This window comes from Buceros rhinoceros, unplaced genomic scaffold (genome assembly GCF_000710305.1).
Source record: "Buceros rhinoceros silvestris isolate BGI_N320 unplaced genomic scaffold, ASM71030v1 scaffold22720, whole genome shotgun sequence".
NCBI classification, from domain to species: Eukaryota; Metazoa; Chordata; class Aves; order Bucerotiformes; family Bucerotidae; genus Buceros; species Buceros rhinoceros.
Window position 1 is genome coordinate 61,747 of NW_010388251.1, and position 19,009 is coordinate 80,755.

The window sequence follows — 19,009 nt, forward strand, 5'->3', positions numbered from 1 at the left end:
AAAAAAAAAAAAAAAAAGGAAAGGCATGGATCAGACAGATACTTTTACCATTTGCATGAGTTCACTTATCTTGGCTGCTCTCAAAGAAAACTGATCCAGGAAGCCCCTCAATTCCAGAAGATCATCTAAAATCTTTGCGTACATAACTCTTGTTCCCCCTGGGGACTGGCTCTGTTGACTTAACCAATTTGGTCTGAGTTTGACTTTCACATAAGCAGCTAACACTAGAAATTTCCGCCATCCACCCAGTGTTCGATATATGCAAGCTCTGTTCTCAAGATTACTTTGAGTTCCTGCCCCCATCAGTTTTCAAAGACAGCTACTGTGCATTTGTCGCTTTGAATAAGGATAGAAATGAGAACCAGAGATGGGAACCAGATGTCTGAAGGCACTCCCAATCACTCTCAATCCTACTCAATTTATATTTCCCCTCTTAATGGGGGCCAGCCCCTTTTCTCCAGACAAATGCGGGGTATTCTTCTTCAACCTGTCTGCCACACCTATGCTCAGTCTCACATAGCCTGTCTCTATTAAATTTCCCTTTCAAAAAGGTTTAGGAAACAGCACCCTTGGTTTGGAAAAGAAAATCTGCAGGGAGCACAGCATCTGTGAGAATCCTGCCCCTGGGGTTCTTCCCTGCATAATGCAGAAATGCTCAGGACTAACCATTCAGCACTATCCACAAAATTAAAAATCAAGAATCAGACAGACAGGGTCCAGGAGTGGAATGGCCTGGATGCAGTCTGTCAAATAATCTTTTTTTCAAGCTCACCAATAGGACAGTGATACAGCTGCAGGTGTGGCAAGTCCTACAGAGTCTGCTGCAGTTGAGAGACTCCAAAAGTCCTTTTGTAGGTGGGAAGAAGGCAGGAAGGAGATCACTGAGCTGAGGAGAGAGAAGTATCTCTTCTCCTGAGGTTCTCAGCATCACTGAGACTTGTAAAAACACTCAACCAACAGAGGCAGCGTTAGGCCAGCCACGTCCTTTCTCTACAAATCAGAGTATTCCCAAGAAGGATGAACTGTTACATCGACACTTTCTGTCTTGGGGCATGTGACCAAAGGAAAATCAACTCCCTCCTGAAAGCAAAGTGTGGGTCCTAGAAACAAGTTATTAAAAAGTGTGAGACCATAAGCGTGGACCACAACTGTCACCATATCTCAACCACTTCTACCTCCCCCTGCTGCATTGCACAAGCATCTTCCATTCAGTTCATTAACCAAGGAAAAGTATTACAGAAATCACCTACAAGAGGTCAGAAAAGTTACGTTAGAGTACTCTGTAACCGTAAAACTTCATCCTTCTCACTGACTGTTCTTCTCCCCATCACAACTTCACTAGCACCATTAATATTTCAGAAAACAAAGCCTCCCTCACTTGCCACAACACCCCTTACTTTGCAGTTGCCATCCTATACGCAAAATGATTTGGATTGCTGTAGTGGGGAGGCGGTGGAATAGTACATATGTATGTACTGTTCATTTGTGATTCACCCCAAATGGATGCAGGTGATTTCTCATGAGCCCAATGCAATTTTTAGTTTCATCCCTGGCTGTGCTCTAAAACCACAGGGCTGCTGTCAGAGATTCTTACCCTTTTTTTGCAATGACTAGAAAGCAGGTCAAAGCTGAATCACACCTATGGTTGAAAGTTTGAATCATACGTTGTGGACCTCTATATATTCAAAGGACATCTGGAGCACAGGGAAGGACGTGACCTAGCACATCAGTGTCAAAGGGAAGGAATAGCAGCAGACAATCCACAAGAGTACCAGCAAGGTGGCAGCTCAAGTTGCCTGTGATCTTTAGTAGCAGCTGCCAAAAAAAAAAAAAAAAAAAAGGGGGGCAAAAAGAAGACAGGAGCAAGTCAAAGGAGCGGCTCCTCTCCAACATGTGTATCAGCGTCCAGATAGTCAGAGAAATGTTACACCCCCTGAGAGCTCAGCACCGCAGTACGGCCATCTGCCGCCCGGCTGCCTCTCAAAGAGGGAGGTTTCTCTGTGCTCCAGGAAAGGGGAGCTGAGGACTCCTCCCCCTGCCTGGCGATCCCACTTCAGCACTCTGTCTCTGTGGTGGCTTCCCTTGCTCACAGAAGAGGCACCTTTCATGTAGTCCAGGGTTTTAATACACAGGCCCACACTACTGTTGGAAAAAGAAGCTTGGCCAGTGTGCGGAGTGAGCCTCTGTCCCAGCGTTTGTCGCTGTGCTTGGTTTTCTGGAGGGGCTCCTTTGGAAACCTCTAGAAGTGAGGGTGAAAATTTCACAGGGTTGATGGGAAAGATGGAAAAATTTGGTCAGACCTTCTGGTGAGCACAACTTGGGACGGGAGGGCTGCACCTAAAGATCCCAGCCCCACAGGCCCCCTGTAGGGCAGACTATGTGAAATTCCTTCTGAGTAAACCCAGCACTGTTGGGGCCGGAATTACATGTACACACACAGACTTACGGGCTTTTAATCCTCATGCCCAGAGGAAGCAGAGTCACTTGCGCTTTTAGTTCTAAAGTCTCCAAAGTAAATCAAATCTTGGCTGGGAAACTGTAAACAAAATCAAGCCAAAAAAAACCCAAAAGCAAACCCAAACACTGATTCAGTAAGAGAGTCCCTGTGTCATTCTGCACTTCTCGCAGGCAGGGTGCCATAGCCTGAGTATGGAATTACTGTCACAGCACACTTCTCTATCTGGTCTATTGCTGCCAATGTTGTTACAAGCCTCCCGTCTCCACTCCCCTCAAAAAAGCCTCTAAAATAACCCACACAAATCCCCCACCAACCCTGTGGGAGTAAAAAATTGGATTAAGAGAAACATTAGGGCAAGGAGTTGGAAATATTGGACACTAAAATTTCTCAACGATGCTCAGATACTGCTGGCACACACAGATAAGCCTTCTGAAAGTTCGGATGCCAAATAATTGCCTGGACCCACTAGCTGAAATATCTATCATGTTGACAGTGTTTTAAGTCTCTTGTTTCATTTAATTTACAAAATACAACGGAAGAGTAAATACTGGAATGCTTTTGAGCTTGAACTGCTGGGACAATGGCAAGCCTAACCTATGCCTAATCCCAGAGAGTGTATTGTTCTGTACTTGAGATTAAAACCAAGAACTCTGACAGAACCAGAGAAAGACAGAGAGCAGGAACAACAATAGACCTCCTCCATCTCCTGCCCAAGAGTAGTATATGGGAGGAACATGGCGAATAAGACTGGGAGAGCTCAGCCCTTCCCTCAAAGACTATTTAAACAGGAATATAACTACGCTTGTAGTTCCTTTTACCAAGTCAGCCAGTAAGAAAAACAGCCCAGCACAAGCATTGCTTTTACAAGGTTCTCAATAACAACTGAAAAAAGACTTCTTGGGCATCTAATTCACAGCACACAAGAGAACTGGTGTTGCCTCTGTGATCTCTCTAGTTAAAAGAAACAAAAACAACAAAATCAAGCTCTTACCAGAACAGACGTTTTATCATGGAATTAATTTTATGGACTGAAGATATTTCACCTTATGGCTGGCACCTTTTAAGTTCTGAATTGGCAAAAAGGCACCAGCTTGGTGTTGGGAGTCACTCAGGTGTTAATGAAAGCATTAACTGACAGATGGCATTCAAGATATTTCTCCCCTCTCCAATGAAGACAGCTTCTTTGCTACAGCAGAGACCAGAAAAAACTAATTCTTAACAACCATACAAAGGCAAACCCTCTAGAAGGTAATGGGAAGGATTCAGGGTTTGCTGGGATGACCTCAGTCAAACATCATTAACAGGGTCAGGAGAAGCAAAGACTATTTCAGAAGAAAAAAAATAATGTAAGGGCCCCCATGATCAATCTATCGTGGCTTGTCAGAAAGAGAAAGCTTAGGCTGACCTTAGAAGCAATATGAGTTACTACTACCAGCCTGACCTTGAGCTCTCATGTAACAATGGAGACTTTTTTTTTTTACTGTATTAATGAGCTTTCTTATCTGAGGTGGGGGAGGAAGCCTTATGGACCAGCTTGTACTTTACCTTCAAACAATTTACCCTACTGAGAAACTAAGTCAGGCATGACTTGACCACCAGAAAAGGTTTGGGCAGATATATTCCCCATTTCTTTCCAAGCCCTCTGTGAGCAACTCACCCAAAGACATGCAAGCCAACAGAAAGCATGTAATTCCTCAGACCATGGGTCAACTTGTCATCAGGGCAATCAAAACGACAGAGGCTCAAGGGCAACAAGCACTTTGAGTCTCTCCTCAAAATACTGCACCAGAGCAAAATGACCAAGAAACTGGAGATCCAGGAATCATGACCTTAAGCATTAATACCCATATTTTATTTCCAATTCAACTAGCAGCATCACTAGCTGCCCCAATGTCCTTCACTAACGATGGGGACAGACATCAGAAATTCCAGCCAGGGAAAGTCTTGAGAGAAGCAGTATCTCCTGGCTACACCAAACTGGTGACAGACTTCAGCAAAGTCCAGCCCCAGCAAACCCCTTGTGATGGTGGAAACAAACACCCAGGCTCATCCTGCTTTTCAGTGCCCTCTTGATACATATCTGGAGAAAATCAGCTGGCCTACAAGTGGCTGTGAACAAAAAGAGGACAGCTGACATTAACAGACCCTAAATAAGAACACAAAATAGGAACATACATAAATAAAGTCAACATCAAACTGGACTAATCAGAGTTCCAGAGTGAAGTTTCTCCTTCCAGAGTCAGAAAGACAGCAGAGACTGCTGGAGTACCAGACCATCCCGAGGGCATGTACAGGCCTACCTCTTGTCCTCTGCTGCTAGCTAGAAGTAGTTTTCTGAATGCAGACATTGCCCAAACCTCAAGTAATCCTGTAGCTTACTTGTGTGGTCACCAGTAGCACTGGCAGTGAAGAGGAGAAGAAAGAAGGAAGACCTGAAGAATTGAGCAGGTGCATTGCACTGAGCTCTATGACCTATGAGCACAAAGACCTTTGTCTTCACCATTGCCAATCACAGGAAGTCATTCTTTCTACATTACTACCACAGGTTTGTTTCAAAGCATTTAAAAACCAGCTGGTTAGCAAAAGTTAAGTAGCAGCAGCCCTTCCCTGAAGGAGCCTGGTCTAACATCTAGATCGGGAAGTCTGAAACATGAGTGATCAGAGCTTTCCACATCTATGAAAGACACACCCAAGTATTCCACAAAAGTAGAGGACAGCAGAGGAATTTCAGCATCCTACCAATTCCTAAAGCATTCATGTTTATGAGAGGGAAAATATCAGCTAAGAAAAACCAAGACTGTCACCAGCTTCACTCCTGCTCCTTGTCTTCCTCCATCTTACCTTGAGAGATCTTTCATACAGTAAAAACTGGAGTAGTGGAAGGGGAGCTGGCAGATACGCTGTACCCCATGGAGAAGCAGAATAAGAACAGCTATGGAGCGAGGCAGCGTCTCCAGGGAGGCAGAGAGAATGGAGAGCTGATGTGGGCTGTCTAGTCTAATAAGGGATCACACCACGGGAACATGTGCTGTCTTGACAGAAGCAAGTGCAGCCACTTAACCTGGGTATGACAGCTGAAGTGGGAGCATTGCTTTGCTACTCCCAAAAAACGGGAGCATGAAGGAAGAAAGGGAAGCTGCGACATCACCACAGCTGTCCGCCTTTCAGGGAGGTTCCAGGTCTGCTCATGCAGACTTCTTCCCCAACTCAGAGCAGAAAAACTGAGCCACTAAGAAAGCTTCCAGCTCATGCTCTTTAGCTCTACTAGAACACACTCTCCAACTCTTGAATTAGACGGAGATGCCCCGCCTGCTATGAGCTGATACGAGCTGCCTTCCATCCCTTTTCCCTCACGTGAGGGACTGGAGGCAGGACGTCCATTCCTCATAAAGAGATGCCAGGTGTAGGAACCGTACTCATCTCACATGCCAGTGTGGCAAAAGAGCATTCTCTGATCTTCCCCAGCTGCCTATGGCCCACACTTCTCCTGTGATTTGGTTTTTATCTAGCAACCACTCTACGCATGACACAGCTGCTGGGCATGACTTGTTTGTTATTTTGCTGAGAGAAGGCAGAAAAGCAGAAGAGATACCAGTGGAGATAGAGCACGGTGCCGCATTGGCCTCTTCTGAAAAAGCACTTCCCCTAGGCTGGCAAATGCCTGAGACAGGCAGGAGCACTGAGATAAGTGTCTATTTGATCTTGTCTCCCCCATTCACCCTGGATTTTTCACTGCTTTATGTTCACAAAACTCCAAGGCAGCTAATCAGTGCTCCGTGACCCCTGTTAATTGGGCTGTGTGAGAGAAAGGCAGCACCAGTAGGAGAAATCACACATACCTGTTACTTTGAACTCTCCTGTCATTTTCCCTCTCCCTGCATACAGGAGCTGCAAGCACCCTTCTGTGAGCCAGGGCTGCTCTATTTTCATCACCATCCCCAGGATCAGCAGGAGAGGCCACAAGTGTTTCATGTGGTTGTCCTACCTCTAACACCTCAAGGTACAGGGAGGCAACAAAGGGGCACGTTTTGCTTCTCCTTCCACGTGAGAAGGCGAAAGTGGGTTTTGGTAAAGGAAACACAATTTGAAGGCACTGATGTCCCTTCCACCTACGCCCAGCTGCTCCTCACTGCCCTTATCTGCCTCTCCGTTGCTCCCCTTCTCCCTCTCCACCACAATACCAGGAAGAAGCGAGCAGATGCCCAACATCCACCTCCCCATCTCAAGAGACCAGCAGCCTATTTGGCCAAGTAAGCCTGAAAAATAAAGCAATTCATGTGAAGATGTGAAGCACTGGAGGGAAAAGGGGATGATTTGCCAAGCTTAGTGGATTATGCATTTCTTGGAGAATGAAGCTGACGCATATGGTTAACTAGATGCACACTGGGTCTTCATTTGATTTTTAGGTAGGAGCAAGGGCTGCTTGGTTTTGTTCTTTGATTAAGGAAATTAAGAAATAGGAATATGAACAGCAATAAAACCAGAGCAGCCAGAAACATCCCAAACTACAGCTGAAAGTGTATGGTACCAAAGGAAGAGCAAGTCCTGGTGGCAAAGGGAATGAGCATGAGGATGTGTGCACTGCCCAGATTCAGAAAATATTAATGGCATTAAAATAAAAATGTGATGCCTACCTGCTTGTTTTTAACGTTAGCTTCAAATTCAGTGAGTCTTTGCACAGTCTCCATGAAGTACAGTTTTTGTGCTCTCAATTCATGTAGGGTTTTGGGGTAGTGGTATGGACAGAGAGCAGGAACCCTCCCCTGCTACTGAAGCTGCAATTTGAGTGAAAACCAATAATGACAAATCCATGGGTTAGATAACTGGATTTAAAAAGGGGGGAAATAATTCTGCTAAAAGATTCTGAAATATCACTGTGGTGAGCAAACACTATTGATCTATGTATCCGTGAAAACATGAATTAAGGTAGCAATAGATGAACAGAAAGGATTATTTACCTTGAATGAATACAAAGAAGAGATGATTCGAGGCCATTTTTAAAATTGTCTTTTTCCTTAATTGTAACTGCATAAACATGATTAAGTGTGATTATGCTGTTTTCCATGGGCATTGTTTGCTTCGACTCAGGATGACCATGTTCACACCAAAGGTGTGTTTAAACTCACCTGCCCAATTTTGCTAACCTACTGACCCCACAGATACTCAATTTTACCTTTAAGATACGACTCTGAAATCAGTAGTTGAAGGGCGCAACAACAAATCAGTTGCCTTCAGTGCGATGTACAACCCACGAGAGCAGCAAGGGGAGGTCTAAACACCAAGAGGAAATCAGTTCTGTTATCAGCCACTCACATGCATTTTCCTACCTGCCGAAACAGTGAAACATGCACCACAGCTCCAGCATGGAGGAAAGCAGATGATATTGCAGCTACTTTTTCTTTTCTCGCCTAAAAATAAGAGACCTCTGTTCCTTAAGATACGGCTGATATTGTAAAAGACTGTGCATCTGGAAATATAGAGGAACCTCCAGAAAACTCCTGGTAAGACAGTCTGTCAGATATCCTGCCTGTCATGTGTGGCCATCGAGATGCCTCTCAAGGACTGCATGTCTTTTCCAGATCAGATCAGTATGTGCTGGCTGTTGCACCCAGCGTGCACGGACCAAAGTCTCCGTTAGCAGAACCCTTCAAAGCAGTAGCCATCACCCTGCCTCTTACCAGGCTCTCAACCCACCCAGTGTTACCCAAATCCACCCCCAGCGACCGACAGAGTTGGCTTTCCATAAGGTACTCCTTTCCCTCTTGAGCCCCCAGATCCTCCTGTCTCCCTTTTCATTGTATCTAACAACCTGTAACTAGTTCTTGGGTTAGTTAATAAACAGTTCTAGCACTGGTTCTTTTTGTTTTCCTTTTTGATCCTTCAAGAGATTGCCTTTTGTTATTCAAAGTCGAAGGTACTTGACACAGAAGCAATGCAGAAGCCCCCAGGCTTCAAACGCTGTCCCGGCTGTGGGATTGTTATGCCTATAAATGATTCCCATCCTCAGTGTCTGATAAGCCTTGAAAAAGAACTAGGCAGAGAAGAATGCAGCACTCTGAATTCCTGAGGGGTGCTGGGAGGGATCCATCCATTCAGAGACTGCAGGAGTTTCACCTGCTGATCAGGGCCTTTCAGGATCATCATTTCACCCTGCCTAAGGATCTTCTTGCCTTTGTCTGACCTCCTTTACAAGGCCGACAAGAATCTGTCCTCCTCTCTGTTGGGGGCAGAAAGGTTCCTCCTGTTGTTAAGTTGTGCTCAGAAATGTCCAGGTCAGACGGTTTTGTTATGAGGCCCAGGAATTGCTCTTTGCGCTCTAAAACTGACACTGCAAAGTGCTGTCTCTTGAATTTATTGCCTCGTGAGCGTGTGTTCGGAGGAGAATCTAGGTCCTTTGCTTTCCTGTTGCATCCAAGAAGTGACATAACTTACTGATACTACAAAGCAGTGTCATCAAGCCTGCTGCCTGCTGATGTGACTATAAAACCTTCAGTTTGGCACCAGTATTGCTTAATCTCCTCTTGGTGCTTCACCAGGGGACCAGCTGTGCCCTGCAGGTCCGTGCAATCTTCCTTTAGCTAGCTCTGCTAACCTGCACCTCTGTCTTGTGCACCAGTGCCACCAGTTTAAGTTGGTGACATCAATGAAGTGTGGGAACCACTGCTGCACGCTGCTTTTTGACTCTTTGGAGAGTCTAGAATAAAGGCAGGCATCTAGAGCCCCAATTTCACCTTGTGAACTGACCTGATAAGACAGCAACGGCTTTGGTTGTTCTCTGACAGCATTTCACTTCTCATATCACCTTTACTTTCATCTGCATCTAACCAGGCTTCAACCTGCGCTTGTCAATTTTCATCCATACGCTTCTTTCTTTCTACTGCTGTTACTTGATGGTTACGCCCTTTCTGAAGACCAGATTGACCTGTGGGAATTCGAGCCAATTAACTTACAAACGATTCAAATACATCTCCTATATTCTGAAAGAGCAAATAGGAATGAGGCTCACTGTGCCCCACATTCAGACTGGAAGAGGATCATTACTTACTATTCATTCCTGGATCCTTGAAGAACAAGTGAAACCAGCTTAATTCTGATTGTTCATTCCTAGCGCCCATCAACCCAATTTACAGCTATAAGGAAACACAACAGTATCGCTGCGCCATAAGCTCTTCTGATTGCTTTGGGCTTGCAGAGAGGATCTTAGGGTATTACAGTGATGATGAGCACTGAGGGGAAGAAGCTAGAGTTACTGGCTTGGTGATGATGGGGAAATAGGACACACACGTGTGTTATGGCACAGATCCATATGAAAAAAAGCCCTTATGTGCCTTGCTGCTTGTAAAAAAAATACCCTTAATGTGGAAAAAGAGAGTCCCTTCTGAGGCAAAAAATACCTAGCGTGGGGTTGCCTTGAAGCAAACAAGTTTAGCAAATTAATTACTTTGAACCAGCCCCACATATTACGAGTTTCTGGGGACAATGGATAAAACCAAGTTTTTACAGATAAATGAGTCCTAAAGAAGTCCCTTTTAGAATTAATTTCAGAACAGGTCTTTCCTATTCTTTTCTTTAAAGCTTAAACCACTACACTGGTTAAGCCAGAAAGAAACTGAGGAAGGATGGATGGTAAAATAAGAGAAAAATTAAAAGTATAGGTGACTTAAAACAGAGACCGATATGACACACCGCATTATCGTAGTGGTTTAGCAGCTGGCCAGCAGCTGCCCCAGCTGTTCTCAAGCTCACTGGGGCTAAAAGGCTGCAAGAAAATAATTCCAGAGCTTTTCCAATATTCACCCTTGGACTAAAGATTCTGAGCCTGGCTGAGGTGCTGGGAGGTGGCCTGCAAAACCAACTGTGCTGGAGCAAAAAATCCTGCATCGGTCGTTTGGAGCATCACTATCTTGAAATGCAAGTCTCAAAAGCGAGGGCAAAGGTTTCCTGTGGAGAGAACTTTCACATCCTGTCCCTCTCAATCACTCTTTGTCTTCTTCCTTCTAAGGAGAAGATTTTTCACTTGCCTTCTCAATTTCTTTCTTCATTGTTGCTTTCTTCTTCTTCTCTGGAGTACTTGGTTTGCAACATCAATAACTCTGAAATGCAGCTGTCCATTTCGTATTTCAAACCCTGACAATGGCATGATGACATCATTGCAGTCTCCAAGACCCTTCACCGACTCTTCTCTATTCATCCTTTTAAGTTTAGCCACCTATTCCTCTCTGTCAATGCTTTGCATAACTCCCTGTCCCAGCTATCCTATCTATTTCTCTCTCATCCACCTGCCCTGACAACAACACAGTAGCACAGCTTTCACCCTCTCTTTTTTCTTTCACCATTTTCATTCCTTATTCTCTGACACACCTATGGAATATCACTTCCAGAATGTGCTACCAACTTTTCTTCAAATTCTTCTTTAAAGATTCATTTTACCCATCTGAGAATCAAAGACATTTACTTAGCTTTATTTATACTTGAACTCTATAATTTTATCCCACTGTGCTTCTCATTAATCTCTGAATGACCGTGTTATTTTACTGCTGTAATCTCATCCTTCCTTTCCCAACACCTGCCAGCCGCCTCATTTTCACTTTTTACCCTTTAAAAGGCTCACCTTGCATGGCTTGGCTATTGTGATAATAAATATTAATATTAGATTCAAGATGAGCAATACAGCCACTTCATCTCCCTTGCCCCCTCACAGTATCTCCTCTGCTGATGATACTGGGTTGATTTTAGAGGCCATCCACCAATCTCCATGATGTATGCAAGGCAGCACTTGTTAAAAGTCAGACTGTAAATAATGCTGATCTTGTTGATATTCACTTGGCATTCATGAATATGATTCTCAGTCAGTGAGGTGCTTTGTGGCTGGGCCATTGAAATGGTTGTTATAATCAAGGTCACTGGCAAAACTACAAGAGCTTGCTGTTAAAACTCTCTCCAAAAGGTGGTGATCCCCAAGTCTGCTGAAACTGAGCTCAGGCTGGCTGCCCCAAGATGTTATGGAATGGACCAAAGTGTTGAATTCACTCAGATTGTCTTAGTACCTTGGCTTAGCTAATCCTACAGCCTGGTTCACCACAGTATCCACGAGATTGAAAATTTGGCACTGGTTAACCAGCTATCCCAGCTCACCCACCACTATCGCCTAAACCAGACCAGCATACAGTGGCTCTTCAAGGACACGGCTCACGTAATCACATGCAGAAGGGCATTTTTAGGATGTTAAGCATTTTACTGAGGTCACTTTTACCAAAACATGAGACCTAGGGTAAACCTCAAAGAAGGCACAGTCCACACAGAATAGAGGACAAGGATGGACACAAGTTATAAAGCAGAAGGAGAAACTAAATACTCAGAGCTAGTAAACACAGTCCTCAGAAACAGGCACTCTGACCCAATGAGTTGAAAGATTTCTGGTTATCCCATATACCTTTCTGATGAAAGCTCAAAGAAGTGATTACAGAACAAGCATTAGGAAATAAGCAGAAGCAGAATAGAGGCTGCATTCTTGACTGGCAATTCAACAAGTAGGAAATATAGCTCTTCAGATGCCATGCTGGGAGTATTTCTCAATGCCACCACTAAGGATATGAAAGAAATATTTAAGACAATTGTGGGAGACGGAAGAGGAGTTAAGGCATATCCTCCTATTAGCCATATCAGATCAAACCAGGTGCAAACTACAAGCCAAAGACTCCAAGGTTCAAGATCCAGACAGAGCTTAAGTTGGGTGCAAAATAGATAAGCCATTTGGGAAGAAAAAATTCCAATGCATTAAGGGAAGAAATAACAAGGAAAAAAAAATTGAGGTTTCTAAGGAAGTAAATGCTGCCTGTGGCGCCGCAGAAGTCAATTAGATAGTTTTCAGCTACAGCAATGGACCAATCTCCTGGCATATTAAAAAAAAAAAAAAAAAAAAAAAAATCAATCTCATGGGTCATAGGCAAGAGCAGAGATAATAAAGCGATTGACCAATCTCCGTGGAATATAAAAAAAAAAAAAAAAAAAAAAAAATCAATCTCATGGGTCATAGGCAAGAGCAGAGATAATGTTTTTGTTCCTCCTCACTTTCTGGCACTTTTGTCCAAGTCGAAAAAAAGAAAAATAAAACATTTTGTAAGAAAAATCAATTTAAAATGTTTTAAAAGAGACAATAACATCATACAAAACACCTCCCAATGAGAAATTTGATAAAGTCACTGAAACTTTTCATGCCATCGCATTAGAAAAAACACCAAAAATGCAATAACAGAGCAGTGAAGATTGAGTTTCACCCAAAGAAATGCTGAACAGTGGGAGCTTTTCTGGATTATTTTAGTCGAGTGTAACATCCATGTCACACCGTCACTCCTTACTTAAAAACAGCTGCAGAAGGCTCCTGCTGAGGCCGCTGCCGTTAGCTGAAGCTCTGATCTTCCTGCCTTGATACAAGTCATCAAGTCACATTTCCTGCTGGAATTAAAGTAGCAGCCCCTAGGGACTCTGCAGCTGCCCAATTTATATCAGAGAGAATCTGAAGCAAGCACCAGTATTTTTCAAATGGCTTAATTTCTATTTATTTTTTATAAACCCCAAATTCTATTAAGCGTTTTCTCCCCTTTTGCTCCCCACTTTCCAGGCATTTGTGTTTTTGAAACAATTAAAACATAGGCATTTCAAGGCCTGTGCACAAAAGCTAGAGGCAGGAAAAACCTATGGGTAAACTCGCTGGCATCAAATCAAACCGTACCTATAGCATAAAACTGAGCTGGGAGATCAAATGAAAGGCTTCAAGGATATTAGTTACTGCGTGGTTAGTAGTTAGATGGTATGGATGGTACATGAATACTATGAAAGGTATTTATAAAACAGCAAAAGGTGCAGATCATGGCACAGAAGTATTTTGGGTCAGAGCAAGGAGAGGAGAGCAACGGGGAAACTGTCCTGGCCAAGTGTTCTAACCACCTGGTGACAGGCAAGGACAGGGTCATTGCTAAAGGTGCTAGAAGGCAGAAATGCAAACTACCACTGTTTTTGTTCTGTACTTCTACTATGCTTAACACGGCAAGAACCAGGTCAGTGTTCCTAACAGCTATGATAGGTTAAGATAAATAAGAGTTTGGAGAAGATCATGTGGCATCCCATTAAGTAGTTTCTGCAGTTAAACACAGATATCCATAACTCAAAGAAAGTCTTAAGCACCCAGACATTCAACACTACTTAGCCATCAAGCGGGGTAAAAAGTAGTCTCTCTCTTGTATTTGATTCTTTTTTTTTTTTTAAAGTCTGCCATAAACAATATCAAAACCAAGACAAAGTTGCCCTACTTCAAAAACAAGAATCACAGAAACAACTTATCTCATTTTTTTTTCAAAGAATAACAAGCAAATCAAACTAGAGTGTGTTAAATTGTGCATTATAAGGGCTCTCAACTAGGTTCCACTTCCAGAATTACTTGGAGCACATTATAATTAACAAAGGTATGTGACAGTTTTATACCCCTTTATGATGCATGATTAAAGCCAGGCAGCCCAGCTCCGCTGCAAGTTCTGCGTGCAGTCAAAACAGATGTGACAAGAACTACAAGCTGCTTCCAGAGAGGCTGTGAGAAAGCATAGGCAGATAACATTTTGGCCATCAAAGAGGCAAGACACGATACAAAACTACTCAAACCTCAAAGGCCCTCAGAGAGGCAGGTAAACTCTGTTTTGTACGAGCTTATATGAAGCATCTTGTGCTGGTGCTCCAGCCCAAGAACAAAGATGAGAACAAGGTCCTACCTTCCCTTCTGAGGTGCAAGAGGGAGCAAAGTTTACAGCCTAAGTATGAACAGCTCACAGCCTCGGCACGAGGACAGGGAGCACAAATGGTTGGAGAAACTGCTGCTGTAATGCCACTGTGATGACCTGTGAAACTGCTGGTTTTTCCCACAAGACAGATACCTAGTATCTGCAACATAAAAATATGGAGTCCTGGCCCACTGTGAAAAGCCAAATCTAAACTTCACACAAATTCGGCTTCTTACGTTTGTACGTCTTTGTCTGCTGAGCCCTCAAAAAATCCGCCAGGGGCTCAAGCCCTTACCATTGTCTGGTGACAAAGTAGGTACAGAAGGGAAGCTGTGCAACAGCCAAGGCCTATGCTTCTTGAACTTGGATTAGAGAGAACAAAGGTGTTGGAAATAAATGCATAAGGAACAAGGACAATTTTAGGCTTTAAAAATGCACATTCATTTTGGAAAAATATTCTATGGCTTGGTTTGCAAGCGTGAAATAAACAATGGGGCAAGTTTGTTTCTGAGAAGTGTATCCAAACCATCATTTTAATTATCTTTAATTCACAGATTTCCATATTTAATGACATCTTAATGCTTCTTCCTTCATGACATCCCTCTGCATACAGTACCTTTCCCTCAGTTTCCAGGTAGCCTCTTCCACTGTTTCCTCTTCAGAGCCCATGTCCCTAGAAATCCCAGCGGCTCCAGGCAGTTTTCCTGACATATGCCTTCAGCTATTTCCACCACAATGCTCTTGTTGTGCTCTTTTCCTCTGTAGGAATGACTTTTCTCATTACTCCCTGCCCTTGAGGTAGTCCCCTTCTACAGGAGGTGCCATAGAAAGGGTGCAGCTGGTTTCTCCTTCAGGCTCCTCATGCTCTCCCTAGCACAACCATTTGAGTGAGGCATAGGTTCTCACAACTTCACTACGTGACTTCGCACTCCTCTGGTTCCTACGGCACCTCTCGTACGTGGACAGACACACTGCAACAGCTATGTAGGTACCTGCATATGACTAGGCTGTACAAAACTACAGCTGGGTTACCAGCTCTTCCTTCTGCGATGATGTTACCTCCTTGCAGCTTTTGCATGTCAGCGTTGCCCAAAGCTAAACATACATAGGCACAAACTGGGACCTACATGCAATACTGAATAACTACTCGTTGTTGAGCTGCCAGGTGCATCACGTAACTGTGCGTGAGTGTATATGCTTGTGTACCTGCATAAACTTACCCAGACAGACAACTTACCAGTGCCCAACATCTCACCCATGATTCATCCCTGAATTTTATTAGTTAGAAAGCTGAGAAAGGGAAGGCAATTTAACAGTGCAATTGCCAGCTGTACACTCTTAGATCTTTAGGAAAACTTCACAACGTGGATTTCATGAAATTTATTAAAGACAAATCTTCCACTGCTTCTATAAGGGTGAGCTGGTTAAGGTGGGCAAAATACTTAAGCCACTCCTTTCTGGTGTTTCTAGTCTGAAGAAATAAACTTGCTGCATGTTTATAAAGGAGATAATATTGCTTTGTGGATATTTTGATGAAGGAGGTACACACAATTGCAGACCCTTTACAATGAAGCTTCTCGTCACATCAGTTTCATTCAGAGACAGCAAATGCAGTGCCGCTGCCTGGTTCAGGTCCTGATAACCACCTATGCTGACTGTCAACGCAGCAATGCAAGAGAACACACTTAAGTGGCAGATATATATTAAAAAAATAAACGGTATAAATTCTGTTGAACATAATTGGTTAATTAGAAATAAAGCTCTCAGTGCAAGCACCTATGCTTATGCCTATGCAGCAGTTTAAGCCTCTGCTCAACAGGGGAATCTTAAGGAGCAGGATTGCTTAACATCTCTTCTAAGCAACTGCAAGTGTAGCCAAGCTGTCATCTTCTCCACAGTTATGCTTTATATTAACGTGATTCACAGAAGAACAAATAAAACACACTGCAACAAACCTTCATTATCACTGGGAGCACATTTCCCTGAGTGGCAATCCTCTAAAGAATGACGCTCTACTTATGTCTCAGTTTGGGAAGCTACTTTGCTGGACACTAACGAAGTGTCTCTGAATGTTGAAACGTCAAGAGAATGTGTCAATCCTGCAACTAAACTGATTGCAATACATCTCTTATTTCCAAGAAAATTATTACAATTGCCCCTCTGTAAAGCAACAGGATTTTCCATGCAAGTGAGGAGTCTGCAGCGCAGAAAGTTTTATTTTATGCAATAATACATAAAATGTCGAAAGCATAAGTGATGATTTAAAGACTTAGTTAATATCACTAATTTGACCAGAGTGCAGAACATATCAGCAGATGTGAACGTTCACTGTATGCGCTGGTGCTACAGCAGAGCATCAAACACATTTGCGTGTTTGACATGCAAAGAAGTTTGCTTAAAATGGGTGTGTAAAATTAAAAACCTGCATCTCAACCCAAGAAGAGCTGGAATTCCCTTCCACTTGGTGAAGCATCTGGCCTGATTGCTAGTGGCTGCCGATCACTGCCATGTCATCACTCTAAAGCTGTGAAACATCCCCACAACCGTGTTAATTAGCTCCCCTTGCAAAGCGCTTAAGCCGAAGAGTGAGGTTACTCACGTGATGTCTCTGCGCTGATAGCAACCTTGAAGAAGGCAGGCGATCAGGTCGCTGATAAACTCCACATCATCCCTGTGAAGAGCAGCTTCCAGTTCCTAATGAGCAGAAAGGAGAGAAAAAAATTACAACCATCACATTAATTCCTTAAAATTTACTGCTAGCCGATCAGGACCAAAAAGACCCAAGCACATGTACAGCAACAGAGCACACATGTGGTAAGCTGACCTTCCCCATCGTTAAAAATACTGCCGCTACCACTTCTTCATTGCAAGAGTTTATGGGAAGACCTTGAAAGGCTTTTACTGAATGTCACTCTCCAGCCACAAGACTAATGCTTTTGTCTGGTAACAGAAAAATAGGGTTCAGTGACGATGACTTACTACAGCCTAATAAGCAAGCCATGACTTCTCCCATGTTCAGCTGATGGGCAGGAATCTACATTTTCATTCTCCTGCTTTGCTTTCCACTCACTAAGGCTGGTGAGTTCATTTAAAAGGTATGCTCAGAAAGCGTGGCCGTAGAAGCCACTTACACAGAGAAGGATATCTGTCAGATGGATAGCTAGAAATGGCTGAAAGATAGCAAGCAAATGCCTCAAAGAAAAGCAGGTATTTTGATTAATTATTTCTCTTTGGGTTGGTTGTTCTATTTTTCCCTCTAGTAAGAGAGAAAGAAAGGATGGAGGGATGTCAGACCTCATGACCCAAAATCACAACCCCTGATGCAAAGGTGGAGATCATCATGGCTTATTTCAGCATGACGGAGTTCACATAGAGGTATGATAAACTTCTGAAATGTAGTTATTACAAATTTTGCACATGTTGTAAGAAATATCTGTTTTTCAGCCAGCAAATTCCAGCTTTGTTTCCAAAATACTGCTAGGTTAACTACAGTTTTATTTATATGTCAGAAAATCAGTCACAGAAAGAAAAATCCACTTTCTGTAAGACTTATCATCCATAGTATACAGCACTTAACAAGATTTAATATGGATAAACAACACAGGCATAAGAAGCTACTTCTTTTGAGTTTCAGAGTAAATAATGGATTGAATACAAATTCCTACTTGAATGTTACTCAACAGACTGTTACACAAATGGCTAAGCTAATGGCTACAGAATAAAGGTTAATGGCCAGAGAATAAAGGATAAACGTTTTGGCACTTACCCAATAAAGAAGAGAAAGTGCTTTTTTATTAGACCGCAGTAACCGCGGTAATAAAATTATTGATAACAGATTGCAGATTAAATGCTTCTTGTAGTTTTTTATTGGAAATGTATTAATGCCATATTTTCATTATCAACACCGCTCTTATTTACCTCGTGTACAACCTCCAAAGTGCTTCACGGGTGGAAGTCTGACACCTGCCTTGTGAAGAACGGATTAAACGCATCTATTACATGTGGAAACTTGAGGCAAGGGAAGGGTGGTGGGCAGTCAAAGCCTGACATAGCGTCCTTGCTACAGAGCTAGAAAAAGCCTCAAGAATCTTCTGTTCTGGTCTTTAGAACACTACCCTGCCTAATGACAAGGTAAGAGAAAAATTGCAGTTGCTGCTTGCCATCCCTTGGAGAGAGTGATAGTATTGTTGTATAAATAGTAACCACACTATATAAATACCAATTATGGAGCGAATTCACTTGGTAAGCATTTGTATTTGGGAGGTGTTGAGTTATTTTATTTGTAAATTACTGTAGTGGACATCTGTCTTCTAATAAAGTACACCCGAGGAGGAGGTGTGGGGTGGAAAGACCCCAAAGTATGCCATGTGCCATAAACATCCCAGGTGTGTTACTGCAGTAAACTTAGAGCTTGTGAAAAATGACATGTTAGCACCCAGAATAAAGGGTGGGGGGAACGTAAGTATCCAGGATGTTCCTCCCCATTCAGCCTCTCCCTCATCTACATACACTCGTGTACTAAAGCTGTCAGTCAGCAGCCTGCCTCTGCTAGGATGCAACAGCCTTTTGTATGAAGGAATATTTAAATTGCCTCCCGTGAGCCTTTTCAGCCTGCTGTTTGACTAACACTCCTTAAGCAGCGGCCAAAACCGGCTCAGATAGCCCCTATCTGCAGCCATTGTTTCCCAGGGCCAGGAGTGACCTTTACATTTCTGGAGCCAGGATCACCCGGGGGAGCTGGGAGACATTCCTTGGGCGCTGTGCTAGGTGTTGTCTCCTG

At 43.2% G+C, this 19,009-nt stretch overlaps 1 protein-coding gene across 1 annotated transcript in view; it reads right to left on the bottom strand.

Moving 5' to 3' along the window:
- Window positions 1–16,917, bottom strand: part of CECR2 (cat eye syndrome chromosome region, candidate 2) — a 44,380-nt gene extending 27,463 nt beyond the window's left edge. The window contains exon 1 of the mRNA XM_010145349.1: window positions 16,829–16,917. The gene's annotated coding sequence lies outside the window, so the exon portion shown is untranslated. The remainder of the gene's footprint in view (window positions 1–16,828) is intronic.
- Between the last annotated feature and the right edge of the window lie 2,092 nt (window positions 16,918–19,009).